At 39.3% G+C, this 12,346-nt stretch overlaps 1 protein-coding gene across 11 annotated transcripts in view; it reads left to right on the forward strand.

The window, feature by feature from the left end:
- Positions 1-12,346, forward strand: part of UMAD1 (UBAP1-MVB12-associated (UMA) domain containing 1) — a 177,170-nt gene that overhangs the window by 80,457 nt on the left and 84,367 nt on the right. The window contains exon 1 of one of the 11 annotated variants that reach the window (XM_070424335.1): positions 11,046-11,242. The exons of the other annotated variants lie outside the window; for them this stretch is intronic. The gene's annotated coding sequence lies outside the window, so the exon portion shown is untranslated. Of the gene's footprint in view, positions 1-11,045; positions 11,243-12,346 lie in introns of those variants that run through there. 11 annotated transcript variants of the gene reach the window in all.

Consider the following 12,346-nt stretch of genomic DNA (forward strand, 5'->3'; position numbering starts at 1 on the left):
GAACACAGAGGATGGGCTGAGACCCGCCCCTGTGCCCACTACAGCCTCATGGCCCACAGTTCCTTTCAAGGTGCACAAATTCATGCACTGGGCCCCTAGTTTATAGAATAAAGATTAATGGCAATATTATGAAACTAACAATGACATTTTGAAATAGTTGCTCCTACAGAACCAGATGACCAATCCCAGAATTGGAATATAAATTACATCATTTGGAGTATTAGAGCTGCTGTATCTTTTTGAAGGAAGCAGGGTGATATAGGAGTTATTTTTGCTTTGGATTTGCATGTAGACCAAAGTAATCAACATTGTGCTGTGGTGACATATTAACACTAGTTAATATGCTGATTTACCCATTTATCAAATTTTGTGAAATATCTATTACCTTTTCATCCCTGTTTAAATACTATATATCATGTTGCTCTTTTGAGACTAGTAGTACATTTTAATGTGTGATCGACATTTCTTTTGTTATTTTTAGAAGCAAAAACTTTGGGAAAAGAATATATTTGTCACAGTAATACTTTGGGATTTCGCTCTATCAGCCTGGAACCAGGTATGAGCATCAGAAAGTCTAGGACCACCAAACTCCCCTGTCTCCTAAAAAATTGTATTGATTTCAGAGAGGAAGGAAGAGGGAGAGGTAGAAACATCAATGATGAGAGAGAATCATCGATTGGCTGCCTCCTGCAAATACCCCACAGAGTATCGAGCCTGCCATCTGGGCATGTGCCCTGCCTGGAACCAAACTGTGACCTCCTGGTTTATAGGTCGATGTTTAATCGCTGAGCCATGCTGGCCTGGCACTAAAGCCCCTTTTTATATTCACTTTTATCACGGTGCTAGAGACATCCCATCACCCAGGATTTCCCTTTACCCTGGCTCCTCCTCACCTAGTTTTGCATTAGTTTCTATATTTGCTATTTTTTGTTTTCTCTTTTTTTTTCAAAAGTTTCCCTTGCTGGTGCTTTTAAAAGTTTTAGCCTGTAGCCTTTCCATTCTGGGAATTGATATTTTACAGTTGATTTGAAGAAAAATTGTGTAGGATTCCAAGGCAAATTCAAGTTATCAGTTACTCTTTTTTTTTTTTTTTTTGGAGTTAAAATGAATGCCTAACAGTTCCACCATAAACTCAGTGAGATTTAATGTGCTAATTAATTTAAAGAGTTTTGACATTCTTTCCTTGAAGGACTCTTTCTGTGCTTTTATAATCTCACATAAGGGAGGATACGAGATGGTTTAATTACTCTCCAACAGGGCAGTTCTCTCGGACAGCCAACATTCCAGCTTAAAGCTATGTCTTCTGGGGGCTTGAACTCTTTCTACCTAATCCAAGGAAAAATATTTGAGGGACACCAGTTAATGCATTTTCCAGGAATGGGAGTGGGTAAGCATATTTTTCCTTGCTTATAGAATATTTAGCAATTGAGCCTCTAATATTTAATTTTATAGCATTTGCAGTACTGGTGGCAAGGGCTTCCTCCAGAAATAGTGAGAAATTATGTGAATTCCCTTCTTGGTATGTTTAGGAGGTCAAGTCATAAATCCTTAGTCTCATATTTTTCTAAAATGAAACTGGGCATTGATATTTGCTGTGATCTAATATGCAGATATGTTGAAATGATCCATAAAGTAGTATATCTTAGGATTTCTGGATGTTCTCATAAAAGCTGATATACTCTGAAACTATTATGCAGAAAGCATCTAAGATATAATTATTCTTTTCTATGATAATTTATCAAAATTCTGTAAAAACTTTCATAACGCGAAGTACTACTGAAAGGACCTTGTGTGTCACATTTGCATTCATAAATACACATGAAGGATCTCTTTCACCGATGTTATTCAATCTTAGTCCAGGACAAGGTCAGACATTGATTATGTTTGACAGTCTTAACAACAGTGAATAGGGAAGATAGATTTTCTTAATTACACTGCTAGAATGGTGAGGGGCAATGACCCTTAATATACGTGTAGTGTAATAGCTAGAGAGGAATATTAACAGCATGAAAGGATAGTGGTCAGTGGCAACTATAATAATAATGATTATTTAATGAGCATCTTTTAGATGATAGGCCACACAATAGCGCTTTATGTATGTTTTATATAATATAACTTTAACAAATATCTTAAGAAGTTCAGATAGTATTATACCCAATTGCCCCAAGATGGAAAGTGAGGTTCCAAGAAATTAAATATGTGCCTAAAGCTACGTATGGATACATATTTTTCTTATATTTAACGAACATGAATATAGCCCTAGTGTGTGTCAGGTGCTGCTCTCAGTATTTATGAATATGAATGCTTTTAATTTGCACAGCATTCCCTGTGAGGTAGGTATTATTTTATTTCCATTTTACAGATAAGATAACTGAGGCACAGAGAGGTTAAATGACTTGCCCAAAATCACAGGGGCTGAGCTGGGATTTGAACCCAGTCAGTTTGGCTCTAGAATTTGTACTCTTACCTGTCTATATTTTTCAGATTTAACAGAATTTGAGGAAGACAGTAATTGTTTGAAACCTACTGCTGGGCTGATAAGTGTGAGAGGGTAAATGGAGATAATAAATAGTGTCAATAAAATACAGAGGTGGGCAAAAGTAAGTTTACAGTTGTTCGTAATAAATAACACAATAATCAATCTATCGGTAAAAATACAAGAATAAACTGTGTTCCTGTACTCACAACTGTAAATCTGCTCTTGCCTACCCCCCAAGTTTGGTAGGAAGTAATGACCCCAGTAAGACCTTGGAATTTTCGGTGTTAAAAGTAAAAGATGAATTGTAAAGAGGACCTGAAAACAGCTTTAATTTTGTTAAAAGCCAGTTGAGACTCCTACTTTATAGACCTGTGTGAGGTTGTGCAGGCTTCCCTTTGTGTACATAGCTGAGCAGTGTGCATGTAATGTCATCATCACTGTTTCCTGCTCGCGCCTCCAGTACAGTACGTCCATTAATGAAGTAATGGGCCATGAAGATGGTTTCCCGCCCCAGTTAACATGTACCATGGCTTCATGAGAGATATTTTCTATGCATTTGTGGGGCAAATGAGGCTTTTAGAGTTATGTTAAAATAGGGCTGTTTCCAGAGTTTTAGAAAGGGAGAGAGGCTGGACTCATCAAACAATGGATTGGTGAAACTGAAGCTGAAGAAGTTTCTGAAAAAGACTTAGAAATTTGGGGTTAAGATTTAAATTCGCAATTCTACTTATGCAGTGTGGGGAATTAGGTTAGAGTCTGCAATAAGACTTCCTAGAATTATCCTGCAGCCTGAAAGTGAATACTCTGTGTGGGGGTGGAAGGACAGGTGGGGGAAACACCCACTCCTTGGGGGCGGGGCTGAGGACCTTTGGCTTAAGCTGGGTCTTCCAACTACTCTGTTTACCTGTAATCAGAGGCAAGTTTACCGGGAGCTAATTTACTGGGATTTAGGTTTCAGGGCCCCTTCTTTACATAGGCCCCCTCCATGGCGCTGGAAAGAACTCTAGCTATGTGTTCAGATGGCCATGCGGTTTTGCAAAATTGAAGAATTTTAAGATATTTCAACCACAATTGGTTGAGACCACCATCTCTTTTCTATCCCGATCCTCCTTGCATCACATGTCCTCACTGGTAGGGTTGCTTCTGAGTGATCACAGGCATTTTTCAGATCTGGGAATACACAACTTTAACTGCAGTTTGAAAGTTGTTTGGAGAACTTTTCGATAAGACAACTGAGAAATTTCAGATTCCTAATTTAGACATACATGAAGGGTTACTTTATTTATTAAAGAACTAAGATATTTCAGGTAATATAACATAAAGCTAAAGCAATAAAGATGAATGATGAAATAAATAGAAATTATTCTGATGACCAAAAGCATATTATAAAGAAATTCCAATTATCCCCAAAGCAGTAATTCATTTGAAAAGAAGAAATAAATTTCCAATTGAAGCAATAAATAGGGTCAATGGATTGTTTGCAAATCTAGTTAAGGAAGAGGAGTGAATCATATGAATACATTGAGAAAAGAGTTATGTTTTTAAAAATACTAATATGGAGAAAGGCAACATAAAACTTCATAAATATGTGACTACAAGAGCTTTACAGTTAATGAGTGTCTTTAATTCAAATAACATTTGGGATGCCCTGGCCTGGTGGTTCATTTGGTTAGAGCATCATCTCGATACACCAAGGTTGCAGGTTTGATCCCTGGTTAGGGCACATACAAGAATCAACCAACGAATGAATCAATAAGTGGAACAACAAATCATTGTTTCTCTCTCTCTCTCTTCCCCACCCCTCTCCCTCTCTCTTTCCCTTCTTCCGTCCCTCCCTCCCCCCCTCTCCCTTCCTCTTTCTGTATAAAATCAATAGTTGAAAAAAAAAGAATATTTGGGATTAGTCACTACATAAGAAACTGAAATTTTGCAGCTCAGATATGAAAGAAACTCTATGGAAATTTTCCAAAATTTGACATTAACCCTAAAAATTGACCTGATGTGAGTTGTGACGTTAAAAGAAGCTTTCCTAAACATAGATTTCTATATGTTTCTGTATCATGTGTTTCTATTTTATATGTTCCTATATCATAATTAGAAGAAACATCAAATTATTCTTCAATTTCATGTATGGGAAATTATGTTACAAAATTGTTAAAGTTAAAACGTGCCGTCAAAAATTTTATGAAAAAAAGTACCATAGAGGTTTGCTAGATGATGAAATAATAAGCATAGGGTGGTGTTTTCCTGGATTTTGAGATGCTTGTGTATTTTGAAGTGTTAAACATTTGCATATTTTGATACCTTTTATCCTAAATACATTTTCACTTTGTTATAATTTTGTATTCATAATTTTATATTCTTCTTTGAAAGAGATGTAAAAGTTGTATAGGTTTCAGACCACACAACCTGTCTGTAGTTAATAGTTTTTAAAGTGAAAAAATGTGTTTATTATATGGAAAACATATTCCAGAAGGCATCCTGTTCGGCGTAGAAGACCACCCCCCCTCACTCCTAAGCCCCGAAGAGGACAGGTTTCAACTTTCCTGTTTACTCTCTGCAGTTGTTTAGATCTATTTGCCCAATAAAGTAGACACCAGCCACATATGGCCGTGGAGAATTTGAAATGTGACTACGTTTCTGAATTTTTACCTTCATTTAAATTTCATTACAATTTAATTTTAATGAAGTTAAATTTAAAATTAATGCTCAATTTATTAATTGGAAGGCTTTTTAAAGTATGTTTAAAACAACTTGGGTATGTGAATTTACTTCTTTAGCTGTAAATTTTGTGAAATCTAAAATATGGCACTGGTGTGTGCCTGTGTGTGTGTGTGTGTGTGTATGTGTGTGTGTGTGTGTGTGTGTGTGTGTCTACACACTTTTTTTCCACAATGAGGTTCATATTCTGCATATATTGTTTTGCATCTTAGCCTTTTAATTGATTTTGTATATCTTTCCACAGGAACTTAGAGATTCATCTCTTTCATTTATTAGCTGCATAATACGCTATTCTATCTGTATAGTCCTCCCCCCCCCCCGCCCCCCCCAACACACACACAGATGCTGGAGTGATTTTTTGAAGTATATGTCACTCACTCCTGGATTCAGAATCCTCCTGTGACTTCAGATCTGTCTTGGAGTAAAATCCTGTCTTTAGCTGGCCCCTGAGGCCTGTGAGGGTCTGTCCCCTCACTGCTCTGCTCAGCTCAGTGTAGGGTGTGCATCTGTAATGTGAGGATTAAACACGGGTCCTTCATTCTTTTTAAGAACCTTGTCAGAAATATTACCAAGTAAAGCTAAGTCCCTGCATTTACAAAGTGTAAAGTCTTCTTTAGTTTCTCGCTTATCTGACCACCACCAGCCCTTTTTAAAGCTCAGAAATCCTATTTTTCCATATCAGTAGTGCTCACTGAAGTAAAATAAACCTTTTTCACTAAAGCAGAAGCAAAAAAAAAAAGTTTCTAATCAAGAGTGCTTTTAAAGGGGAAATGGTGCCATGGCAGATAGCTGACATGCACTGTGTCTTCAGGATTCGGTGCTTATTTCTTGCTAGATTAAATTTCAAAATTTAGAGTCTAAATTTTCTTTTTCACATCTGGTGGTTTGTGTTTTTTTTTTAATCATTTGTGCAAAAAAAGGGGGTGGGGAGAAAAATCTGTCTTCCTCCTCTCCATGCCTCTCACTACCGTCCAGCCTATGCCAGGCTTAAGGGAAAGCCTTTTGTGTTGGCAAGGAAACTCCAAAATGGTTTCCAGGCATATTAAAAGCAAAGGATGGGTTTTGCAGAAAAATTCAGGAATTCTTTTTTTTTTAATTGTAAGAAACAATTTTAAAAATTAAGCAATGGAAAGTAAAAATGTGTTGCTCAGTGCTACCATAAAGGTGTGATCTATTAACACTCAAAACTCAAGAATGTAGAATTTTGGAGGATTTAGATTATTGACAGCTAACGGGAATGTGATGCCAAGGATGGTGATAGTTATCAATATGAGGTCAGGCACACATTTGCCATTGCATGAATGCGTTGGGTGAACAGACGAATAAACAGGGAACCAGGCTGCTTTCAGGAAGTAGTTTGTTAGAGCTCCAGGGAACAGGGACTAAACACATCAGGGAGGCATTAAGCACAAAGGAAGGAATATAAGTGAGGACAGAATAGCAGTAAGCCCTAAAAAATGAAGATAGTATGGAGTAGGACTCCACAGGGTGAACGGTTACTGAGAAATGAAGAGATGTGTGAGACCAGGCAAGTGACAGCCCCAGCCTGGAGTTACCAGGACTTGAGGACAAAGAAGGGCTAATAAAATCAGGAATGAGGACGTGTGGTGTGGTGGATTGACGCCTGGTGATTGGCCAAAAGTGAACTTGTCGGTCTGTTTGGAGAATTAAAGTGTAAGTGGGTCTGAATTGAGACTGTTTATGAAGAAAGTGACAGAAAATCCAATTTCTCGTATCCTGGTTTAAGTGAAACGGGACATTTATTGGCTCATATAACCAGGCTATGCTTTGGGCTGATTTGAGGGATGCTCTGATGGAAGGCTCTAAAGATGACCTGGGATCTTATCTGTACATTTCCCTCTGGACGCCTGATCTTCAGACCTGCTCCCCCACCTTTTCACACTCCCCCGCTTTCCCCCAGGGCAGGATGGCTACAGCAGCCCGAGCCTGTTACACTGTTCTTTGATGTATATGTTGGTTACTATTACCTCCCACACTGTGGGTTGCCTTCCCATACTAGGGTGTCTTTGATAAACAAGTGTGCTTTGTTTGTTTGTATGTTCTTGCCTTCTTTGTCAGATGTGAATTGACCATAAAGGTGTGGGTTTATTTCTGGCCTCTCTGTTCTGTTCCAGTGATCTACTAGTATATGTCTGTTTTTATGCTATACCACGCTGTTTTGGTTACAGTGGCCTTATAGTATAGTTTGATGTCAGGGGTCATGATTCCTCCAGCTTTGTTCTTCTTTCACAAGTGACTATTCAGACATTTCTTGTAGCAATTTTTTTTTTCAGCAATATCTCCTCAGGCAAGGGAAACAAAATAAAAAGTAAACAAATGGAACTACATCAAACTAAAAGGTGTTTGCACATTAAAGGAAATTTTCAACAAAATGAAAAGACAACCCCACTGCATGGGAGAACATATTCGCCAATGGAACATCTGATAAGGGGTTAATGTCCAAAATTTATAAAGAATTTATAAAACTCAGCACCAATAAACCAGACAATCCAATTGAAAAATGGGCAAAGGACCCGAATAGACACTTCTCCAATAGACGTATGAAAAGATGCTCAATGTCATTGTCACTAATCATCAGCGAAATGCAAGTTAAAACCACAAGAAGATATCACCTCACACCTGACTCAGCACGGTGATCCTAGCGGCTGTCCTTTCAGTTCTGTTCCCAGATCCACAAACCCCAGTCCCTCCTCCTGTGACTCTAGTCTGCTCTGCCCTCCCTCCGCTGGAGACCAGGGTGAGTGGCTATGAACGAGATTTTTGTGAGTTGATCCTTTATAAGGGCAACTGTGTCTCCAGCAGACGTCTATCTCTTCCTGGTAGACAGAATCCCTGCTAATTTTCACAGACAGATGTTATGTGGTCACCTCTTCCTGGCCCTGGTGCTCTGGGCTGGGATGCTTAGCATGGGGTTGAGACCCCACGTTTCTCAGGGGGAACATTTGCAGCTGAGCTAGCCCTCAGGGATCTCAGCCACTGCCCTGGGAACGGGGCCATTCTTTTTCATGTCTCCACCCTCCCCACTGGTCTGCATGTGGCTCCTTCGTTATAACATTCTCTTCAGCTAGTCTTCAGTTGGTTATTCAGGTTTATTGCTCTATATTTTAGTTTTACTTACAGATTGGTCCTGTGGGGAGATAGATGTAGCTTCAATCTACTCTGACACCACCTTGGGTCTCAGTCGAGTTACTAGTTTTATTAAGATGAATGATGTGAACGTGTCCGTGGTAGTACAGGGAGAAAAATCCAGAGAGGATATGTATTCCTAAGCAATGACCCATTATGTTATATGTTCAGGGTGTCATCTTGGAGTCGGAGATCTTGAGATTCTTCAACGTCAGGACTCCTTGATCCTTTATTTTTGCCATTGTGGCACACAATGAGGTATCCAAGATGTGAGAAAAGGAAATTATTCCAGATGGTGCTCCTTTTTCATTCTCTTTCAGTGATTTCATCTAATCCTCTCCTACGAAAGAAAAAATTCCCTTGGAGTTGCTTCTGTTATTATTTGTATTCGTTTTTAAACCTTGACAACCATGTGGATGTCGTACAGGTGGTTTTGTAAGAGAGTGATCTGTAAAGCTTTTTTGTGCTGGGCTGCAAAGCTGCTTTAAAGTAATTAAACACGTTTTGGAGCCAGGTACAAATGAGGTAACTCTTTTTTAAGATAAGTTGATTTACAGATATTTGGTAATTATCCTTTTGGATAGACAGCAAGGCAGAGCACTGATTTCGGGCCAGCCTCTGGCTGGAATCCTGATTCCACCACTTGTTAGCTGTGTGGCCTTGGCAGGTCCCTTAGCCGCTCTGAAATGAACATGATAGTAATTCCCATCTCGTTGGGGAATTGTGTGGATTAAACAGAGAATGAAGAGAATGCAGATAAATCTTGAATCTACCAATGCCTGGTACGTAGTATGTGCTCACTTAATCTCAGTTATGCTGTTGGGTCGGCTGCTGCCACTGTTCCAAAGGCTGTAGCAGGGTTTCTTTTGTTGTTGATTCTATCACCTTATGGTCCACCCAGAGTTGGGGCGCTGGGGTAGGGGTGAGGGGTAGCCTCTTAAAATCAACATGTGAACGTTAAGAGAGATCTGGAGTGTGACTTACGTAAAAGTTTTAAAAATGTGTTTGCTTAGTTGGGTTTTTTGGTTTATTATCTTATTTTGAGAAGCAGAGACTTTTTTGCTTGCTTGCTTTCACATAGTCTATCCTAGGGGTCTTGAGCCCCTCAACATGTAGATTGCCTAACCTTTATTTCTCTCTGTGCTAAATTTTTATAGAAAATAACTCAAAGATAAAAAAGCATAAGAGCTATTTTCACATATATTTGTTTATCTTGAAATTTTATTATTTGATAAGCTTTACAAAATTTTGTTTCTATTTCCTGTAATCTATAGCAATTACAAATGCCAACAATTCAGAATGAAGATAATTCTATGCATATGTATATAAAGTATGTTGTCTGCATGTGTCGGATCAGCCTCATCTGGCATCGGCCCCGACGTACAACTCAGTCCTTCTTATTGATTCCACAAAAGTTCCAGTCCCATTGAGCATTTGTGTCCTCTTTAAACTTGAATTAAAATGTATAGGGTCACAGCATTCTACTGCTCCCTTTGCCTCTCTCTCCCTTTTACTTCTTACATAAATGAAAACCTAATATAAGATTATGAGTAGGAAGAGTACTTTAATGAAGAAAAATGTACTAGAAATCTGCAGTGATGAGAGATTAAACCAGACGGAAGGACCTGGGAAGGATTCTTGGAAGAAGGGGAATATAAACTGGGCCGTAAAGAACGATGACCTTACAGGCCTGTGGCGGTGGGAGGAAGGGGAACACTCCAGACTTGCCCATCCAACACCATCACTACACAGAACAGGAGAAGCACTCAGCACTGTCCAAATTTCTGGCCCACACATTTGTGAGGTCTGATTAAAACAGTCACTGTTTTAAGTCATAAATTTGGAGTACTTTGTCATGTACCGATAGATAACAGGAAAGCCAACCAACGCCGAGGAGGAAAATACTTTTCAAAAAAATTTTGGATGCTTGCTGAAGACAGTGTTTAGTCATCCAAAACCTCTCACCAAAATATACTCCTAAATGTAATTTGGAACTTCTAGCAGGAAGACTGAGTTTGGAGAGAATTCCGGGCAGAGGAAATGACAGGAACAAAGATAGCAAGGTAGGGAATGACAGGATATGTGAGGCAGACAGTAATTAGATGTGACTGGGAGGAGGGCTCTTCTTGGGGAGTAAGTAGTGAAAGACTAGATGAGAAAGCACGGTTAAGGACATGGTATAAAGAGCCTTGAAGGTGAGGGTGAAGAAACTGTATGGCAGAGATACCAAAGACTTATTGGAAAGAGAAGTTAAACTAGTGGAACTCTTTTTTAAGGAAATTTCCTCCCCCCCCCCCCCCCCCCAATACGGATTTGTGGGATGAGCTCAAGTGTGGAGAAATTAGGGGATTAGTTTGGAAGCGATTGTGAGATGTGAGATGAGTCTGCCTTGTGGTGGCTACAGCCAGAATGAAAACTAGAAAACAGATGGGAAACATTTTGGGCAGGACCACCATCCAGTGCATTATGGGAATTAAAAACGTGCCCCTTCTTCAAGACATTTTACCTGTTAAATTGTTGTAATATATTTAATTAGACTAAGACACTTGACTGCCATCTACTGGAAAATTGTTAAAATAAACAAACACATCTCTGATGTGAATGCTCCTCCCCGTAGATGTGGCACTCGTGGGCAGTACACAGCCTGAACTACCACGCCCGGGACTGTAATCATGTGGGTGTGAGTGGTAGGACTTGGTAACTGCCTGCGTTAAACGTGATCAGAGGGGAAAGGAAGACATTTCGAGTCTGGATGGTAGGAACATTGGTAAAAATATCGAAAGAACAGGAACCTATTCTTCGGGAATAGATTCTCAAAGCAGAATTATTCTAAATATGGAAAATCCAAGAAGTTCATCATCCTGTTCACTGATCCCAGTACTTTGCATTCACTCAGTAAGAATTTGTTATTTAATTTTCTTCTAGAGTCTCGGGTTTCCGCCCTTTGTGACATCTGAGAATGTGGACCAACCCTCTTCTCTGTTGGGTTCCATATCCCTCTCTCTCCTGTACCTTTCCCTCCTTCCCTGGTCATTGCTTCTTCTCAAGTGCCATGGTAGCCCTTTTACTCAGGTTTGCATTCTTGTGCCTTTGCATACAGTGGGTGCACAATAAATATTTGTTGAACTGAATTTGCCTTTGAAAGATAAGTTTCAGGCTTACGGGAGACTGACTCATTGGCGTTAGGGACAAAGGGTGTTCCAGAATTCAGAAAGTAGAAACCTATCCTAAATGCAGTTCCTTGTTTTAGGATCTATTTTCTCCACAATGGTCACTCTTTATTGGGGAGTTCATGTACTGTTGATCTGTTCATCATTGTTCAGCAGTGGTAACACCAGGAGAACACATTATTTACATTGGCTGGGTCATACGGGTGTGTCTGATCCAGAAAATACTTTCAAACAAAGTAATCAAGCTTCCCCAGCTTCTAACTTGGGAAGACTGTAAAGTTTCTATTTTTATTTTTAAAATCTCAACTCTTGTTCAAGTACGTCAGTGAGGAGTTAAGTAAGATCACATTTAAATATTTTCATTCGAGGTTACTCCCTAACGTTCTTACCACCCCCACCCCCATTCGCCTAGTTTACCTAGCTATGTTTGCTTTCAGTGTTCATGGGGCGCGTGTATCAAGACAAACCTAAGAACTTTGCTCTTCTGATACGACTTCTCAAACATGTATAGCGTGGCTGCTCTGTGCAATGTGGTCTGGGAGGCCTCTTGGAAGATACAAAGGTTTCAGATTGCTTCTGCCTTTCAGGAGAGACTGGCTTAATGGGAGAAGTAGACACATGTAACTGCTCCAGGGCAGGCGATGACAAGGGCCATAATATAGTGCAGGCAGAGCCAGGGTTCCCTGTGTAAACATCACTCCTAAGACTGAGCCACATACGTGGACTTGCTATATTTCTTTTCTAAATTGCACATGTTTAACTCTTAATTTACCTGAGCTGGATTAGAATGTTTTCTTCAAAGATTCTTGAGTCAAAAATATACTGTGAT

Source organism: Myotis yumanensis, unplaced genomic scaffold, assembly GCF_028538775.1.
Source record: "Myotis yumanensis isolate MYYU_CA2020_CCGP unplaced genomic scaffold, mMyoYum1.0.hap1 SCAF_9, whole genome shotgun sequence".
Lineage (NCBI taxonomy): Eukaryota > Metazoa > Chordata > Mammalia > Chiroptera > Vespertilionidae > Myotis > Myotis yumanensis.